The following is a 19,899-nucleotide window of genomic DNA, read 5'->3' on the forward strand; positions in this document are numbered from 1 at the left end:
AATTCCTGCTCACTAGGTCCAACAACTTGCTTCCCTTTATCACCATTAGAACCAATAACAGAAGCAGAATCAGAAGGTGGCTTGCTGACTATCTGACTTGCATCTTGAAGAGGAACATCATCACCAGCAGCCTCCCATAAATCCAAGGGAATATTCAGATCCCAATTAAATCTATTAGTGAGTGCAGCATCATCAGCGTCATTGTTATTCAAAGATGGAGAAAGCAATGAAGGATTTACTGTTCCACGCATCAGACAACTCGGCGTAGTATTTGAATCAACCAAAGAAGAAACATGAAGTTTCTTTGGGCCAAATGACAGTTCAATTTGCCCTGAATCAGCCGGAAGTTCAAGTTTACTGTGGCTTTCCCCTTGTCTGGGAACAACTTCATTCTTGACAGAAACTTTTGCCGTACCTATAGCTTCCTGGTCAGCTAATTTTTCTGCCAAAGCTGGTTTCACTAGATTGTCAACATTTCTTGAAGGATGGATAGGTGCATGAGGATAGAGCACAGAGTACCTCTTCTTATAAGGGAAAAGAGAATTACTAGACTTCCGGGAAAGAACTCCAGGCTGCAAATACATGATGAAATAGAGTAATATTAAAAAACAAAGTAAGTATTACACAATTAGACCAATTTTCAACAGCAAATAAGAAATAAGATTGACACCTCTTCGTTCCCTGAAACTGGCATGATTCCAGAATCAGCTATAGCTAAAGCTTTTCTTTCCATCTCAAGACGATATCAATCAAGCACAACCAAGTCGTAGAACACAACTCAAACACAAGATCACACTCCTCTAGTAGAACTCTGCAACCAGATATGCGAAAATATCAAATAGAATACGAAAGAATAGAAATAAATATTTTATCTAACAGTGCAGTACAATACAATGGCTAATGAGTAACAACCATCCAAAGAAAAACAAATCAAACAAACTAATTTACTTTTAATAACTAACAGGTTTCGAACCTCAAAACACTTGATCTAAATTACTGGAAAATCGGAGAAAAATCATCAGAGTTCTGCAAAATAGACAGAAAAATCCTACCATTACCAATATTTATCACACATCAGATCCTATATATAGATCCTATATCAGGTAAATTCAACTAGGTTCGTATTGAGGCATAGTTGATTGATTGAACATATATAGATCCTATATGAGGTAACAACAAACCAATATTAATCACGCATCAGATCCTAAATATAGATCCTATATCAGGTAAATTCAACTAGGTTCGTATTGAGGCATAGTTGATTGATTGAACATATATAGATCCTATACGAGGTAACAATAAACCAATATTTATCACGCATCAGATCCTATATATAGATCCTATATCAGGTAAATTCAACTAGGTTCGTATTGAGGCATAGTTGATTGGTTGAACATATATAGATCCTATATGAGGTAACAACAAACCAATATTAATCACGCATCAGATCCTATATATAGATCCTACATCAGGTAAATTCAACTAGGTTCGTATTGAGGCATAGTTGATTGATTAAACATATATAGATCCTATACAAGGTAACAACAAACCAATATTTATCACACATCAGATCCTATATATAGATCCTATATCAGGTAAATTCAACTAGGTCCGTATTGAGGCATAGTTGATTGATTGAACATATATAGATCCTATATGAGGTAACAATAAACCAATATTTATCACGCATCAGATCCTATATCAAGTAAAAATAAAAAAAAATCAAGAACAAAAAACAAAACTTCACCTGAAACAAAACATCAACACCCCAAATAAAAAGGAACAATTAAATGGCATACAGATATATATATAGGAATCAAACGAGAACCTTTTTCTCTGTTCTTAAACAGTAAAAAGAGTATTGAATGAGCAAAAAATGAGTGAAAAAAGGGGAGAAAAGACTTTACTTGCTGAATTTTGTTTGATGGTTCCTTTTGGATTTTAGTGTAATGTAAGATAATTCTTCTTATCTTATATATAAATCCTAGTTAGGGTTTGTAGTAAGATATTCTTACCAAATTTATCATTGAGCATTAAAATGATTATTTAGTTTATGGTAGGAGGTGTAGCAATCTATATGGAATCAACAATTGAATGAAATCCAAGGGCTTAAGTTGAATAGATATGGTCTAAGCGTAATTCATTTATTTTTTGTCGATAACTCCTTTATATTATGTTCAATTAAAGATCAAAATGCAGGTTGTGTAGCCGATATTTTAAGGAAATATAATCAAAGCTCTTGGCAAATGGTTAATCTAGATAAATCAACAATCTACTTCAGTAAATAAGTGAGAGCGGAGGAGAAAGTTGAGATATTGTTGCTTGGACAACGATAAATAAATGACATGGCTATGTATTTGCGTTTACCGGCTGTTGTGGGACGTTTCAAGAAAAGAACCTAGAGTTTATAAAGGAGAGAGTCAAGGCAAAAATGAAAGGAAGGAAGGCTAAATTTTTCAAGTATTGCGGGAAAATACATTGTGCTTAAATTTGTACTAGCTGCAGTCCCTACATATGATTCGTCTTGTTTCCAACTCCGTGGGTGTCTGTATAAGGAATTAACATTCCTCTTTCAAAATTACTGGTGGGGACAAATAAAGGAGAAAAGATTATGTGATTCTAAATCAATAGGATAAATAAGTTTTAGAGATCTTAATGCCTTTAATATGACTTAATTAGCAAAGCAAGCTTGGCGAATTCTATTGCATCCGGATTCTTAAAAACAAATATTTTTCAAATTCAACCTTTCTTAAAGCTTCAACATTATCTTTTGGATCATGGATATGCAAGAGTATTTTGTGGGGGAATTTCTGATGGAAAAAATATTAGTTTTGGATTGACCCTTGGATACAAAATAATAATAGTTTTATTCCTAAGAGTATCCATGGGCATAGAAATTCAGATTTAGTGATTCCCGATTTAATTGATGAGAATATTGTTATTCATTATGTATTCCTAAGATACTTAGAAATTTTTTTTTGGAGAACTTGATAAGAAACAATAAAGTTTAAAGAGTATTTTCAAAACTAGAAACTTAAAACCAGTTGAGAAATAGAACCTGCAACCAATTAGGAATAATATACAAAATATTTTTCTCGAAGAAGAAAATTGAGCCCACTGAATGCATAGTGTGTTCTTAAGGAAATTATTCCCCTCAAGTACCCGAGGTTAATGGAATATATCCTCTCGGGATAGAACAATCTTACTCATCGGTGTATCAGTACCTAAAACCACGGTGTCAACCAACCAGTCAATGGCAGTAAAGTACACTTAGAATACTAGATTTAGTAGTAGAAGAAGAAGTCTAGAAATTTGTTGTTGAAAAATAAGAGGAAACCCCTCTATTTATAGAATACAAAGGGTAGTGTGAATGGGTGCTTATTGTGCCTTATCAGAAAAGTCACAACACTTTGGAAAAATCACAACCTAACGAAAAAGTCACAACTTTTCATAAAGTCACAACTCTTCATTTTCCATTCACATTTTAAAACCCAACAATTCCCCGCATGAATGGGGAATGACTCAAAGACAAAGAAATGGGCAAGTGTATATACTTTACAAGAAAGAATTAATTGCATTTGGATAAGTAGGTTTCACTTTGAACTTTCCATTGTGAACATATGTCGGATATACTCGATCAATCGATAAATGTGATCTCCTTGAAATCGTCGAGCTTTGGTGTATACCTAGACAACCATATGTCACAGTCACACAATCAACCATTTACTGTTTATGATTCTTACGGTTGTGTTCGTTTCATCCATGAACACCTCATGGTTTCATGAGTGTATAGAGAATATACTTTATACAATGATTCTCTTTGAAGATGCTTCCACTTCACACTCATATAATTGATTTCTAACACGTATNAAAAGTCACAACTTTTCATAAAGTCACAACTCTTCGGAAAAGTCACAACTCTTCATTATCCATTCACATTTTAAAACCCAACAATTCCCCGCATGAATGGGGAATGACTCAAAGACAAAGAAATGGGCAAGTGTATATACTTTACAAGAAAGAATTAATTGCATCTGGATAAGTAGGTTTCCCTTTGAACTTTCCATTGTGAACATATGTCGGATACACTCGATCAATCAATAAATGTGATCTCCTTGAAATCGTCGAGCTTTGGTGTATACCTAGACAATCATATGTCACACAATCAACCCTTTACTATTTATGATTCTTACGGTTGTGTTCGTTTCATCCATGAACACCTCATGGTTTCATGAGTGTATAGAGAATATACTTTATACAATGATTCTCTTTGAAGATGCTTCCATTTCACACTCATATAATTGATTTCTAACACGTATTATTACGTAGATACATTATTTGGTCAAATCTGTCAAACTTAGCAAATCATTAAAAAATTTAAGCTTTATTAACTTGTTAACAAGCCATATTTTTTTATCCTTGTTCATGAGCATTGTCTTCATTATGATAATGGATTGAGTTGGTTGACAATGTCGAACCGTCAGTCACAATTTTTTTTCTCCTTGAACTTAGCTCTTGGGATCTCCAGTCTGCTAGGTAGAGTTACCATCTTGATGACTTGTCCTAAGCCGTAAACTCATTCCCTTAAATGATCTTTCAACTGCCTCTTTAACTAGGCCTTTTGTTAGTGGATCTAACACATTATCCTTTGACTTTATGTAGTCAATTGTGATAATTTCACTAGAGAGTAGTTTTCTAACGGTATTATGTCTACGTCTTATATGATGAGACTTTCCATTATACATTATGCTCCATGCCCTACCTATTGCACGATGACTATCAAAATGTATGCATATTGGGCCAAAAAAGAATATATTTCAAGAAATTTTGGATTCACCGACCTTATCTAGAGTGATAAACTCAAATTTCATTGTAGAGTGAGCGATACATGTCTATTTGGATGATTTTGCAAGATACTGCTCCTTCACCAAGAGTAAATACATATCCACTTGTGGATTTTTACTTCATTTGAACCGGTGATCCAATTTGCATCACTATATCCTTCAATCACGACAATATATTTATTATAACACAAGGCATAGTGTTGTGTATGTTTCAGATAACCCAACACACGTTTCATTGCCCTCTAGTGAGTTTGGTTAGGATTACTAGTGATCCGACTCAGCTTGCTAATAGCACAATATGCTATCTCTAGTCGTGTACAATTCATAATATACATCAAACTTCTCAACACTCTGGCATAGTCCAATTGAGAGTCACTTTCACCTTCATTCTTTTGAAATGTAAAACTTATACCAATTGGAGTCTTGACATCGTTGAAATTCAAGTACTTGAACTTATCCAAATACTCTTTCAATATATTGAGATTGAGATAATGCTAGTCCCTGAGGAGTTTTATGAATTCTGATTCCTAAGATCAAATTAACAGCTCCCAAGTCCTTCATATCGAACTTGTTGGACGGCATGCACTTAGTAGCATTTAAATCGTCAATATGTTTACTCTTTATTAACATGTCATCAACATACAAACAAACAATGACTTCATGATTCAAAATATTTTTAATGTAGACACATTTATCACACTCATTGATCTTGAATCCATTTGCCAACATTGTTTGGTCAATTTAGCATGCCATTGTTTGAGTGCTTGATTGAGCCCATAAATTGACTTAAAAAGTTTGCACACATTCTTTTTTTACCAGTGACTACAAACCCCTCGAGTTGTTTCATGAAAATTTCTTCCTCCAACTCTCCATTTATGAAGGTTGTCTTAACATCCATTTGATGGATCTCAAGATCATGCACGGCAGCTAGTGCTATTAACACCTTAATAGATGTTATCCCTGTTACTGGAGAGTATGTATCAAAGTAATCGAAACCTTCCTTTTGTCTCTATCATTTTACTACAAGTCTAGCCTTATATTTGTCAATAGTCCCATCAGCTTTCATTTGTCTTTTAAAGATCCACTTTGAACCCAAACGTTTATTTCTTAGAGGAAAATCATTCAACTTCCAATATGATTGCTCAAGATTGAATCAATCTCACTATTGATACCATCTTTTCAAAAGGATGAGCCCACAGAAGACATAGGAAATTTTACAAAATCAAATCCGAAGGAAGTAGATGTCCTTTGACATTTACTGCACCTATGAATCTCTTTATTAAGTACATTATCCTTTGGTGCTTTCCAAGGTCTTTTAGACCCTTCACTAGACTACTCAAGTTTAATTTTACAGTCCACAATCTTAGGTCCTATTTTGATCTTTTTGGGAATAGGAACTTGGGCTTTGGCTAGACACCCCCACACTTTGAAATATTTCAAGTTGGATTTCCTTCCTTTCCATTTCTCATATGGAATAGATTGTGTCCTGAACAAAAAATCTTTTTATTTCTTTCTTTCTGAACAGACAAATCTTTTTGTTGTTCCCTTTTGCTGTAAGGATAGCTTCTCCACACAAGTTTTGTGGTAAACCTAAACTTATAAGTAATGCAGTCATCATTTCCTTCAAAGTTCAGATTTTTTTTAATTCTTCAACTCCACTAGATTGAGGTGAATATGGCAGTAGTTTGATGGATAATTCCTTTTTCCAAACATATTCTACAAAAGGAGATTTATACTCTCCATCCCTATCACTTTTTATCTTTTTTCCCAACTGATTTTCAACTTCAAAATTATATTGCCTAGACATTTCTATTGCTTCATCCTTACCATTCAACAAATAGACATAACCGTATCTAATGCAATTGTCGATAAAAATTATGAGATACTTTTTCCCACCACGAGATGGTGTTGACTTCATATCACAAATGTCACTCTAAATCAGCTCAAGGGGCTAAAATTCCTTTCAACAAATTTATAAAATGCTTAGTATACTTACATTCAACAGAAAATTGACATTTTTATTTATTGCACACAAAGTTAGACAAAACTTCTAAGTTGATCAGTTTTTCTTGCAAGGTTTTGTAATTGACATGTCACAAGTGTTCATGTCACAAACAGTTTGACTGAAGCAAGTAAAAACAAATAAAATTATTGAGGTTGAAAAGATTCGAACTTATTATATACAATGAGGTATATCAATAAGGTGAGCAACGAGGATAGAGTCGAACTTATTATATACAAATATTATTTATCATTCTAATAAAGAATTTATAATGTTAACAATTTTGCATAGGTAAAGAATCTAGAAGAAACGATTGCTCCCAAATTTATTATCAAGTTAATTTAAGAAAGCTAATTAAAAAAAAGGGGGCGATTTCTGGAGTGGTGGATATTCTTTTTTATTAGTTTGACAATCCAAGAATAAAAAAATAAAATAGCATTACCTGAAAAAAACATCAAAAACACCCCAGAAAAAGTAACAATTAAATAGCACACAGATATATAGATGTAGGAAGCAAATGAGAATGTTTTTCTCTGTTCTTAGACAGCAAAAAGAGTATTAAATGAGCATAAAAATGATTGAAAAAAAACATAGACAAAAACAATACACAAAGCCAATATTAAGAAGCGCGATCGTTGGACAGCTTATTGCCAACAGGATTGAAGCAAAAACATGTATAAATGCATATACAAGGTTTGATGAGCTATTAAGCCAAAAGTGCTTTCATTAAGGATATATTCTGTGTCTAAGTCGCGTTCTCTCTCTTCGACAATTATCATTCATCTAGATGGATTCAGAAATCTGTCTACTTCTATAATACAAGAGCATGTTGCTCTTACCATGGCAATTACTAATATTACAGGTTCAGTGAGCTATCAACTCAAAATCTTCTTTTCTTCAATCTGAAGCCATCAAATTCTTCTTCATGCCTCCGTCTAAGATTACCACCTTCTTTCTCTTTCACATTTCTCATTTGCATAGGTCCTCCTTGCCTCTCACCATACTTCCTTCTTTCACCACTGTGATGCTCAAGTAATTCCTTAGTTGACAACTCAATAGACTGCAGATTATCCTCAATTGTTCCAAATGGACGAACCGCAGTTCCAGCATTAGCTTCTTCTACACGTTCTGACTTTAACTGCAGTACTGAGGAGTTGAACCCTCGTAAAGTACTACCAAGACTAACACGAAGCACATTTGCAGACTTGTGTCGTAGGGAAGGATGTATTGATGAGATGGGAAAATTAAATTCCTGCACACTAGCTCCAAAAGAAGAAAGATTTGCTGTACCTATAGCTTCCTGGCCAACTAAATTTTCGGCCAATGCTGGTTTCACTTGATCGCCAACATATCTTGAAGGATTGATTGGTGCATGAGGATAGAGCAAAGAGTACCTCTTCTTATAAGGAAGAAGAGAGTTACTAGACTGCCAGGCAACAATTCCAGGCTGCAAATACATGATGAAATTGAGTGATATTAGAAAACAAAGCAAGTATTACACAGTTAGACCAATTTTCAACAGCAAATAAGAGATCAGATTGAGACCTTTTCGTTCCCTGAAACTGACATGGTTCCAGAATCAACATTTCTTGAAGGATGGATAGGTGCATGAGGATAGAGCACAGAGTACCTCTTCTTATAAGGAAGAAGAGACGAAGAGTTACTAGACTGCCAGGCAATAACTCCAGGCTGCAAATACATGATGAAATAGAGTAACATTAAAAAAAAACAAAGCAAAATTTTACACAGTTAGACCACTTTTCAATAGTAAATAAGAAATCAGATTGAGACCTCTTCGTTCTTGGAAACTGGCATTATTCCAGAATCAGCTAAAGCTAAAGCTTTTCTTTCCATCTCGAGACGATTTCAATCAAGCACAGCCAAGTCGTAGAACACAACTCAAACACAAGATCACACTCTTTTAGTAGCACCCTGCAACCAGATATGCGAAAATATCAAATACAATACGAAAGAAGAGAAAAAGAACATTCATACTCGAAAAATCAAACATCAATGGAAAACAAATCAAACAAACTAATTTACTATTAACAACCAACAGGCATCGAACCTCAAAACACTTGATCTAAATTACTGGAAAATCGGAGAAAATCATCAGAATTCTGCACAATAGACAAAAAAATCATACCATTACCAGTAAACTCAACTTGGTTCGGATTTATTGATTGAACATATATAGATCCTATATCAGGTAACAACAAAACCAATATTTATCATTCATCAGATCCTATATCAGGTAAAAATCCAAAAATTCAAGAATAAAAAATAATACTTTACCTGAAGAAAACATCAAAAACACCCACAAAAAAGGAACAATTAAATAGCGCGCGCGCACACACATATATATATATATATGGGGAACAAATGAGAACCTTTTTCTCTGTTCTTAGACAACAAAAAGGGGAGAAGAGACTTTACTTGCTTAATATTGTTTGATGTTTCCTTTTAGTATAATGTCAGATAATTCTTCTTATCTTATTTATAAATCCTATTTAGGGTTTGTAGAGAATCTTAAAGATAGTCTTACCAAATTTATCATTGAACATTAATTAATTATCCAAATAAGTCTGTTCTAGCAAATATTAATTTTGTCTTCTTTGTGATGCTTATACAAGACATGAAATCCAAGGGCTAAGCATAATTCATTTAGTTTTTGTCGATGACTACTTTATATTTTGTTCAACTAACAATCAAAATGCAAGTTATGTAGCAAATATTTTAAGGAAATATGATCAAAGCTCTAGGAAAGTGGTTAATCTAGATAAATCAGCAATCTGTTGTAGTAAAAATGTGAGAGAGGAGGAGAAAGTTTAGATATCGTTGTTGCTTGGACAACAATAAATAAATGACATGGCTATGTATTTGTGTTTACCGACTGTTGTGGGACGTTTCAAGAAAAGATGCTAGAGTTTATAAAGGAGAAAGTCAAGACAAAAATAAAAGGATGGAAGGCTAAATTTTTCAAGTATTGCAGGAAAAGATATTGTGCTTAAGTCTGTACTAGCAGTGATCCCTACACATGCTTTGTCTTGTTTCCAACTTCGTGATGGTCTGTATTAGGAATTTACATCTCTCTTTTCAAATTACCGGTGGGGACAAATAAAGGAGAAAAGAAAGATGCATTTTGAGAAATGGAAAAGATTATGCGATTCTAATCAATAGGAGAAATAGGTTTTAGAGATCTTAATGCCTTTAATAGTACTTTAATAGCTAAGCAAGCCTGGCGAATTCTATTGTAGCCGGATTCTTAAAAATAAATATTTTTCAAACGCAACCTTTCTTCAAGCTTCAAGATCTTCTGGATCATGGATATAGGAGAGTATTCTATGGGGGAATTTCTGATGGAAAAATATATTAGTATTTGGATTGATCCCAGGTACAAAATAATAATAGTTTTATTAGTATCCATGGGCATAAAAATTCAGATTTAGTGATTCCTGATTTAATTGATGAGAATATTATTGTGCAACATGTATTTCTAAGATACTTAAAAAAAAAAGAAAAACTATGGAGAAATTGGTAAGAAACAACAAGTTTAAAGAGAATTTTCTAAACTAGAAAATTAAAATCAGTAAAGAAATAAAACCTGAAACAGATTAGAAATATTATACAAAATATGTTTCTCAAAAAAGAAAATTGAGTCCATTGAATGCACAGTGTGTCCTTAAGGAAATTATTCCCCTCAAGTACCCAAGGTTAATGGAATATATCCTCCAAGGATAGAATGATCTTACTCATCGGTGTACCGGTATCTAAAACAACAATGTCAGCGAACCACTCAACGACAGTAAAGTACACTTAGACTAGATTTATTAGAAGAAGAAGAAGAAGAAGAAGTCAAGAAATTTAGTGTTAAAAAATAAGAGAAAACCACTCTATTTATAGACAATAAAGAATAGTGTGAATTGGTGCTTATCATGCCTTATCAGAAAGGTCACAACCCTTTGGAAAAATCACAACCTTACGAAAAGACGCAACTCTTCAAAAAAGTCACAACTTTCAGAAAATTCGCAACTCTTCATGAAAAGTCGCATCTCTTCATGAAAGTCACAACTTTTTATAAAAGTCACAACTCTTCGGAAAAGTCACAACTTCATAAAAGTCATAACTCTTCATTTTTCACTCACACCTTTTAAAACCAATAAATATTCACATGTGAAAAATACGAAAGTGAAATACGATTTTTAAAGCTAAGGATGTCCTCGATCTCAACATCTTTGGCCTTGGATTCATTTTCATTAGTAAAAGAGTATTCATAATGGATAGGTGCACGATGATACAAGCTCTTCTTAATAGGAAGAGCAGACGAAGAGTTACTAGATTGTCGGGCAAGAACTCCAGGCAGAAAATACATGATGAAATAGAGTAATATTAAAAAACAAAGCAAGTATTACACTGTTAGGTCAATTTTCAACAGCAAATAAGAAATCAGATCGAGACCTCTTCATTCCCGGAAACTGGCATGATTCCTATCCTGCATGCTTAGTACCTTCCAAGTACTAATGCATACTCTGCGCTACACCTTTTCATGATGTAGGTTCAAGTCCTCAGCATTCAGATCGCGCGTAGATCGGTTCTCGATCCACATTCAGCAGCTTCAATGGTGAGTCCTCATACTTCGAAGATAATAGACATGTTTCAGATTTATTCTTTCATTTCAGTTTCAGTTTTGCTAGGGTTAGCTGGGGACATGTCTCAGCAACTCTAGTCAGTAGAGGCTTTTTTAGACATAGTTTAGATTCAACTTTAGTTTTTGAGTGATTGTTCAGTGTCACTTAACTCTTAGTATATTATATACATTCAGACCAGTTATGGGTATTCCCCACTATTAGTTATCACAGATTTTAGCTTCCGCATTAGTTCATCTTTTCATATATATATATATATATATATATTCAGTTTGCTTATGATATGCCAGCTCAGGGTTAGCTTGGGGCCACTCGTTATTCTAGGTCCCGTGTTTACGCCTAGGGGTAGCCTCGGAGCGTGACATATTTATTTTTGGCTTAAGTCATTGACGGCTCCTTAAAGTTGTCCGCATAATTCACTTAGACACCTCAATCAGAACTTGTACCTATTGAATGGTCCTTTAGTTCACTGTACAGTCCAACAATTTGCATGGAGCTAACAATTGGATAGGTTGTTTCATGTCAACCAAGGTATATACTCAAAAGACACAAACTTTCTGATGAACAACTAAACACATGCTTGATAACTTTATATGGTCTCTTGCAGTTCTTGAAAACTTGCTATTTTGTAGTAGTGTGAGAAAAAACACCTATTTCGAAAATGATTGTGTGACGTGTGAACTAGGTTGTTTCATGTCAACCAAGGTATATGCTTGTCCGAACAAACAACCTAGTGCATTCCCATTGGTTGAGCGTCTGTCCTCTTTTCCCGTGCACCAACCATGACAGAGTTGGCAGCTTTTACAGCTGTCCTCCATTCATCAAAACTACAAAGTTGCACATCTCAACTTCCTCACCAACAACATAAGGTTATAATAATAAATAAAATAACAACACAAGTCGTGGAAGCAATGCATAGTACTCTTATAGTTTAGTGAGGAGTTGAGTATATGGCAGTAATACTCTTGTAGTTTCTTTTATTCGATTTATTGTTTCTTTTACTTCGATTATTATCCTATCTTATTGTAGTTACTGTCCCTTTGAGAATGTAGGGGTACAGTTTGAATATACACTAAAAGAAATAATCCCGCTACCTTCCAAAGTAGTGTTAATGGTCTCTCTACTCCATCCCAAGTATGTTAAGGACGGGCGGCTAAAAGCTGTGTTTAAGGCCTTAAAACAATACACAAAGCCAGCACGGGCATTAGCAACTTAAACTACCAGCTTTCATGCCAAGGAAAGTTATTTTCAAGCCAGCACAGTAGAACATCTTAAAACTAGTTCTTTTCTCCTTCAAGAAAGACAAATTACAGCCAGCAATATGAAAGAAACGCGTAAGGACAACCTATTAGCAACAAGGTTGAAGTAAAACATTTATAAATACATAGTTCCCCATAGATTCAAGGTTTGATGAGCTATAATGCACCCCATAGATTCAAGGTTTGATGAGCTATTAAGCAAAAAAGTGCTTTGAAGAGATATTCTGAGTCTAAGTCGCATTCTTTCTATTAGACAATTATAATTCTATAATACAAAAGCATGTTGCTGTTACCCTTCTCGGTCTGCAAGGAAAGATGTTTCCCATAGCAATTTCTAATATTACAGGTTCAGTGAGCTATCAACNAATGCCTTTAATAGTACTTTAATAGCTAAGCAAGCCTGGCGAATTCTATTGTAGCCGGATTCTTAAAAATAAATATTTTTCAAACGCAACCTTTCTTCAAGCTTCAAGATCTTCTGGATCATGGATATAGGAGAGTATTCTATGGGGGAATTTCTGATGGAAAAATATATTAGTATTTGGATTGATCCCAGGTACAAAATAATAATAGTTTTATTAGTATCCATGGGCATAAAAATTCAGATTTAGTGATTCCCGATTTAATTGATGAGAATATTATTGTGCATCATGTATTTCTAAGATACTTAAGAAAAAAGAACTATTGTGAAATTGGTAAGAAACAACAAAGTTTAAAGAGAATTTTCTAAGCTAGAAAATTAAAATCAGTAAAGAAATAAAACCTGAAACAGATTAGAAATAATATACAAAATATGTTTCTCAAAAAAGAAAATCGAGTCCACTGAATGCACAGTTTGTCCTTAAGGAAATTATTCCCCTCAAGTACCCAAGGTTAATGGAATATATCCTCTAAGGATAGAATGATCTTACTCATCGGTGTACCGGTATCTAAAACAACAATGTCAGCGAACCACTCAACGACAGTAAAGTAGAAGTCAAGGAACAATGTTTCCCATAGCAATTTCTAATATTACAGGTTCAGTGAGCTATCAACTCAAAATCTTCTTTTCTTCAATCTGGAGCCATCAAATTCTTCTTCATGCCTCGGTCTGACATTACCACCTTCTTGCTCTTTCACATTTCTCATTTGCCTCTCACCATACTTCCTTCTTTCGCCACTGTGAAGCTCAGGAAATCTACCAGTGTGTATCGGCCCATCAAAGTAACCAACACCATCAGCCCTCTCCTGATGATCAAAGATCACAACTCTCGGCCTATTGGTTCTAGTAAATACCTGATCAGGTGGACTCCCTCTAGAAAGAGACCTCGGATGCCCGTACTCCTGTACATCATCCACATCCCTCATATCATTCTGACGACGAGCAGTATAAGATGGACGGTCACACCTTTGAGGGGCTATTGCTTCTTCAGTAAAGGAAGTATGTGAAGAAGACCTCATTCTGTCTTCCCTGTACATAACTGGAGACCTCTGCTGAAATAAATCTTCACGACCATTCAATCCTTCTGTCAATCTCCTCGAAGGAAGGGACCAAGTACGGGATCTAACAGGAGATCTCGACCACATTCGACGGAAACCGCTTCTCTGCATAGGAGTAAACTTTGTATCATTTAGTAGATTCCTCCTCCTATTACTAGCAAAGGCACCACCATCTAGTCTACTATCATGGTCATTACGTTCATTTGCAGATTCCCAAACCGCAGCTGTACATTTATGTCTAAAGTGATAATCAGCTGCATCTCCATAGCTTTCAAAATGACTCCCAGAATATCGGCCATGGCCCCAGCCCCTCCCTCTTCCACGCATGAAGTTCCCCCTTGGGCTATCAAATGAACGGTCCTGAAACCTATCTCGAGCAAATTTGGGACCATAACCATAGATTTCATCTCTGGAAAAAGTACAGTAATAAAAAGTCAAGAGTTGCGCAGCATTATAAAAAAAAAGAAACAGTAATAAAAAGAAAAATCACCTATTCCTTCGTAGATGGAATTTCTCCTCCTCCAAATAAGAATACCTCTCTCTTCCACTTCTTGAAGACAGAGACCTACCCGCACCAATAGGCCTCTGCTCATCATCACCGGTTGTTTCCTTTTTATCTAATAATGGACTTCGCAGATTGATGTCTTTATGAAGAATTTTTTCAGCTTTCTCATCACAGCCATTCACATAATCATCATAAGACTTATTTGTTCCTGAATCTATCCACTCAGCCATCGGGTCTTCTGCAATTGACTGCATCAACAATTCTCGGATCTCACCGTCTTCATATATGTCATCCTCTCTGACACACCCCACACTCTCAGTGTCAACATGTCCCGCAAAAACCTGATAACCATCAGAACCATAACATTCTTCTTCTGTACCAGCTGACATACTTATCTTTTCCCCATTATTTTCCGACTCCTCACCATTTGCAACCAAATTATGTGTGTCTTGTGTCTTTTTGTATACCTTGTGATCTTCAATATTCATACTCGTGGAAACAGATGCCTCCACTTTATCAAAGTCTCCTCCACTCACAGACAAATGTGAACAGGTAGAAGAAGAACTCTCCTGAAGCTGCAAAACCCTTCCAACTGATTGGGGCGCAATCAGATCTGATCTCATGAAAGGTTCACATTTCATCGGTTCTTGCTCAAGTAATTCCTTAGTTGACAACTCAATAGACTGCAGATTAGCCTCAATTGTTCCATCTGGATGAACCGCAGTTCCAGAATTAGCTTCTTCTACNTTATTTTCCGACTCCTCACCATTTGCAACCAAATTATGTGTGTCTTGTGTCTTTTTGTATACCTTGTGATCTTCAATATTCATACTCGCGGAAACAGATGCCTCCACTTTATCAAAGTCTCCTCCACTCACAGACAAATCTGAACAGGTAGAAGAAGAACTCTCCTGAAGCTGCAAAACCCTTCCAACTGATTGGGGCGCAATCAGATCTGATCCCATGAAAGGTTCACATTTCATCGGTTCTTGCTCAAGTAATTCCTTAGTAGACAACTCAATAGACTGCAGATTAGCCTCAATTGTTCCATCTGGAAGAACCGCAGTTCCTGAATTAGCTTCTTCTACACGTTCTGACTTTGACTGCAGTACTGAGGAGTTAAACCCTCGTAAAGTACTACCAAGACTAACACGAAGCACATTTGCAGACTTGTGTCGTAGGGAAGGATGTATTGATGAGATGGGAAAATTAAATTCCTGCACACTAGCTCCAAAAGAAGAAACATTTGCCGTACATATAGCTTCCTGGCCAAATAAATTTTTGGCCAATGCTGGTTTCACTAGATTGTCAACATTTCTTGAAGGATGGATAGGTGCATGAGGATAGATCAAAGAGTACCTCTTCTTATAAGGGAGAAGAGAGTTACTAGACTTTCGGGCAACAATTCCAGGCTGCAAATACATAATGAAATAGAGTAATTTTAAAAAACAAAGCAAGGATTACACAATTAGACCAATTTTCAATAACAAATAATGTTAGCATGATTGGACAGATTCTAAATATCTGTACATATCTATATTATGACTCTAAATATTTGTGTAATGATGATAGGAGATAACATAGATTAATGTAGCATATTTTCAGAGATATTACAATTAGATTTAGGGATATATAGCAGATTTCTAGGCATGTAAATCAGAATTCTTTCTATTTAATGGAAGAACTCTCATTTCAGAGAACCGATTCAGCAAAATTGACATGGTATTAGAGCCTTTTTCAGTGCTTTGATCCTTAGTGTCTTTCATCTGTGGTTTCTCTCAGAATTTTTTTTTGAAAGTTTTGGTTCTCCTTACTATTTTTTAGTCAACAGTAAGTCCTAAGTATCTTGGAATTTTAGGCATCTTGGAATCTTAGTCTTGGTCATTCTAGTTATTTTGTATCATTACATTTCTATCTTCCTTAGCTTGTCAAGAACATGGCGTCATATCAGTTTGAGTCCTTCCATGTTCATTTCACAGGAAAAAATTACTCTGCATGAGAATTTAAATTCCAACTATTTGTCACCGGAAAAGAACTATGGGGACATATAGATGGAAGTGATCTTACTCCTACCGATCCTACAAATCTCGGTCAATGGAAGGTTAAAGATGCTCGGGTGATGAGTGATGACATGGATTTTAGGGTCAATTGACCCTTTTATTGTTCATAATCTCAGGCCATACAAGACAACAAAGACCATGCAGGATTATTTACAAAAGGTTTACAACCAAGACCATAGCGCAAGGCGTTTTCAGTCAGAGCATAAAACTGCTATGATTCTCAAGGAGGTATCTCTGTTCAACATTATTTCTCTGGATTTCAGAACTTATGGGCAGAATTTACCGATATCGTTTATGCTAAAATACCTTCTGAATGTCTATCCATCATTCAATGAGTTCATGAACAAATCAATTTTTGATGAAATTACAATTTGATTTTGAAAGTGTTCACTCCAACTTGATGAACCGTGATCCATATCCCTCGTTGGATGTCTGTTTTAGGGAATTGCTTAGTGAAGAGCAGCGTCTCTTCACACAAAATGTTTTTAATTAAATAAATGTTGTCACTATCGCATTTGCAGCTCAAGGGAAAGGAAAAAGCATGGATATGGCTAGAACTCAATGCTACAGTTGCAAGAACTATGTTCATATTTCTAGCAATTGTGGCAAGAAGTTCTGTAATTATTGTAAACAACAAGGACACATTATCAAAGAGTGTCCCACACGTCCTCAAAATCGTAGGAAAAATGTTTTTCAAGTTGGGATAAATGGTTCAACTACAGAAAACTCGTCTTCAGTAGGACAAGTTCTTACTCCTGAAATGATAAAACAAATGATCTTGTTAGCATTTTCAGCTTTGGGGCTGCAAGGTAATGAGGTAATATCTAAATTTTGGCTTGTTGATTCTAGCGCTTCCAATCATATGACCAACTCAACTAATATACTCAAAAGCATCCGTGAGTATAATGGTCCAACACAAATTCAGGTTGCCAATAGAAGTAATTTACCCATTATCAAGGTTGGGGATATTACTGAAACTTTCAAGAATGTTTTTGTATCACCAAAGCTCTCCACTAGTCTTATTTCAGTTGGCCAATTGGTAGATAACAATTGTGATGTGAATTTTTCTCGTAATGGTTTCCTTGTGCAGGATCAGGTGTCGGGGTCGATAATCGTGAAGGGGCCTAAAGTTGGAAGATTGTTTCCTATACACTTTCCTATTCCTCGTGTTCTAGCTTTTGCTTCTACCACTACTAAGAATGAGGTTTGGCATAAACGTCTACGACATCCAAATACTATTGTGTTGTCTCATTTGTCCAATTCTGGTTTATTGGGAAATAAAAATCAATTTTCAGATGGTTCCTTTGATTGTTCTACTTGTAAATTAGGCAAAAGTAAAACTCTTCCATTTCCTAATTTTGGTAGTCGTGTTGCAAAGTGTTTTGATGTCATTCATAGTGATGTTTGGGGCATTTCACTAGTTATTTCTCATGCTCATTTCAAGTATTTTGTGACATTTATAGATGACTATAGTCGGTTTACATGGGTGTATTTTCTTCGATCTAAATCTGAAGTGTTTTCCATATTCACAAATTTTTCGGCTTACGTTGAGACTCAATTTTCCACATGCATCAAAATATTAAGATATGATTCTAGTGGAGAATATATGTCTCATGAATTCAATAATTTCTTGCTTGAGAAAGGAATTGTATCACAACTCTCTTGTCCATATACGCCAGAACAAAATGGGGTTGCTGAGCGTAAAAATCGTCATCTTTTAGATGTCACTCGTACTTTATTGATTGAGTCCTCTTTTCCATCTAAATATTGGGTTGAAGCTTTGTCTATTGTTGTCTATTTGATTAATAGACTTCCATCTAAAGTGTTAAATCTTGAGTCTCCATATTATCATTTTTCATAAACATCCCAGCTATCATAGTTTTCATATGTTTGGTTGTGTTTATTTTGTGCACCTACCTCCTTTTCAACGCAATAAACTCTCTATTCAATCTATTAAATGTGCTTTTATGGGTTATAGTACTTCGCATAAAGGTTTTATTTGCTATGATCCAAGTTCTAACAAATTTCTTGTTTCTAGAAATGTTATTTTCTTAGAGAATCAGTATTTATTTCATACTCATATTGAGTCATCTTCCGTTTCTCCTCTTCTTCGTACTTTTGAGGATTTGTCAATTTCTTCTAAGCGGTTCAAACCAGGATTTGTGTATGAACGACGTCGGCCAACTTTACCCCATCCCAAAACAGATCCGCCACCTGAGACTGCTCCATAACCAAAATTTGAGATTTCTTCAAGGTCTGCTCCTCTTGAGCATCCTCGGTAATCTACTAGAGTGTCTCAAACTCCTAAACGGTATGGTTTTTCTTCTACTTTATCCGCCATCTCTATTCCAACAGGTTACTCACAAGCCTCCAAGCTTGAATGTTGGCAAAAGGCAATGGAAGAGGAACTTTTGGCTCTTAAAGAAAATAACACATGGGACATTGTTCCTTGTCCTTCATATGTCCGTCCAATTGGATGTAAATGGGTTTATTTGTTACAGAATCTGTATAATAATATAGATAGATAATAGAGCTGATTCTTAGGGATTAGAATATTTAGTTACCATAGTTATCTTATTCTCTCCATGTATTTATACCATTGTTCTCTTTGAGTAATATACAAGTTATTCTCAATAAGTTATGATTTACATGGTATCAGAGCTAATGTCTGAGTTGGTATTTTGTCTTCGCCGGAAGTCACTGTGACTTCGCCGGAATCAATTATAGTTTCACCGAAAGTGATTGAGAGTTCTAAATTTTTTGTCACCACCCACTTAGGAAGAAGATACTTCCCACGATCTTAAACCCTTAGATCTCAATGGCTAGAAGTTACTCTTGTGAGCCTCACGTTCCATCAGTACCATTTCCAGTGAGACTGCAGTAGTGGTGTTGCATCAGAAATTCAATCTGCTTGTTGTTCCAATGTCGCATTGACATTTCCAACAGGGATTTGGTAGTTGTTTGTTCAGTAGACCACGATTTGAGAGAGTTTCCCATTTCTGACCAAAAATCTGGTCGTCTCTCTATGTCGGGCAGCATCTGCATCATCAGGTTTTGCTCTTCAATCAACACTTTTACTTGGATCTTTATTTGATGATTTCCTG

The 19,899-nt window shown here is 35.3% G+C and overlaps 1 protein-coding gene and 1 pseudogene across 4 annotated transcripts in view; one reads left to right on the top strand and one right to left on the bottom strand.

Annotated features, from left to right (window-relative positions):
- Positions 1–19,899, bottom strand: part of LOC125857000 (uncharacterized) — a 154,197-nt gene that overhangs the window by 86,005 nt on the left and 48,293 nt on the right. Inside the window, exon 1 of one of the 4 annotated variants that reach the window (XM_049536665.1) lies at positions 671–690. The exons of the other annotated variants lie outside the window; for them this stretch is intronic. The gene's annotated coding sequence lies outside the window, so the exon portion shown is untranslated. Of the gene's footprint in view, positions 1–670; positions 691–19,899 lie in introns of those variants that run through there. 4 annotated transcript variants of the gene reach the window in all.
- The window catches only part of LOC125857002 (uncharacterized), a 68,409-nt pseudogene that overhangs the window by 6,784 nt on the left and 41,726 nt on the right, over positions 1–19,899 (top strand).

This window comes from Solanum stenotomum, chromosome 2 (assembly GCF_019186545.1).
Source record: "Solanum stenotomum isolate F172 chromosome 2, ASM1918654v1, whole genome shotgun sequence".
Classification (NCBI taxonomy): Eukaryota; Viridiplantae; Streptophyta; class Magnoliopsida; order Solanales; family Solanaceae; genus Solanum; species Solanum stenotomum.